The sequence below is a fragment of the Haplochromis burtoni genome, unplaced genomic scaffold (genome assembly GCF_018398535.1).
Source record: "Haplochromis burtoni strain Fernald_Lab_line unplaced genomic scaffold, NCSU_Asbu1 Contig_25, whole genome shotgun sequence".
Taxonomy (NCBI): Eukaryota; Metazoa; Chordata; class Actinopteri; order Cichliformes; family Cichlidae; genus Haplochromis; species Haplochromis burtoni.
In genome coordinates this window covers 2003616-2004988 of record NW_024582386.1, presented here as the reverse complement: position 1 = coordinate 2004988, position 1373 = coordinate 2003616, and the positions used below count along the sequence as shown (strand labels likewise).

At 44.0% G+C, this 1373-nt stretch overlaps 1 protein-coding gene across 4 annotated transcripts in view; it reads left to right on the top strand.

Annotated features, from left to right (window-relative positions):
- atxn1a (ataxin 1a) overlaps nt 1–1373 on the top strand; it is a 102978-nt gene that overhangs the window by 80781 nt on the left and 20824 nt on the right. The gene's annotated exons all lie outside the window — the stretch shown is intronic.

Below are 1373 nucleotides of genomic sequence, written 5' to 3'. Positions count from 1 at the left end.
TTCTCTTCTCTTCTCTTCTCTTCTCTTCTCTTCTCTTCTCTTCTCTTCTCTTCTCTTCTCTTCTCTTCTCTTCTCTTCTCTTCTCTTCTCTTCCCACATTTTTCTCATTCTTCTCCTTCCATTGGCTCTCCCTGCCTGCCCGTCTGTGTGTCTGCCCCCTCTCCCTCCTCCCTACCCCAGCCTCCATCCACCCAACCATCCAACCAAGCTCAGGGCTGCCGAGGGGTGAGAAAGTGCAAGTCATGCAACACTGCCTAAGTGTTTGTTTTCTGAACAAGACTCTCTCTCTTTCTCACAGTCATTTATTTCTCTCCATCTCTATCTCCCTTTGTTTGTGTAACTCTTAACCACTCTCCCTCTTTCTCAGTTTCTCTCCGCCTTGCTACTCTCTTTCTCGGCCCCCCTTCAGCTTCTCTAACTCTGTGCCCATCTGTCATTGGCAGATCCTCCATCACTCTCTCACTATCTGTCCGTACTCCTATATGTGTGTTGTTTGTTGTTGTTTGTGTGCAATTACGAGCGGAGGATGACAGTGAATAAAGTGGCAGCCTTGTCAAAGTTCCCAGTCTGGCAAGGGTTCTTCTAATGTGCACACGCACACGCACACACATAGGCAGCGCCGTGCTTGCAAACACACACTCACACAGATGAATGCAAAACTACGTCGACAAAAAGCTGCAGAGAAGCTTAGATCAAGAAATAAGAGAAGGAGAGACAGACAGTGAAGTATAAGCCTGTAGCAACACTCTACTTTCTAGTTGAACTATATTTAGCTGTGAGATAACACATCACGTTGGACTTATCCCTTTGATCATGATTATGATTATGACTGGGCAATCATGCACCCACACACACACTGAAAGGCACATACATTATGTGCAGCAGAATTTGCATTAAAAAAGTTGCAATAGCATGTAAAATGTAAACTATAAGTGTTTAGCAACCAGTTGCTGTAATATTTACCCATTCTTTATAGGATTTCAGCTGCTCAGCAGTTTACTCTTTTGTCTATTACCTTTCATAAGGGTGAACCAAAGGGAGTTGTTTAGAAGCAGCACTCTTACCATAGAGCCAGTATGTTGGTATATGTGCAAAATGTGGTTTGGCATTATCTTCCTGAAAAAGATTTCATCTGGATGGCAGTCTGTGTTGCTTTGAAATCTCAAATATTTCTCAGCATTAGTGGTTCTTCACAAATGGCTCCTGCCATCCTTCCCTATTTGAACTGTGTGCTGATAACAAGTCAGATCACCCCTCTTCTCTGAGGTCATTTTCCTTATATTTTCCAAAAGATGTTAAAGTTCCCCAAGTGGAGGAGTTCAAGTATCTCGGGGTCTTGTTCGCGAGTGATGGGAGAAGGGAGCCGGAGATCG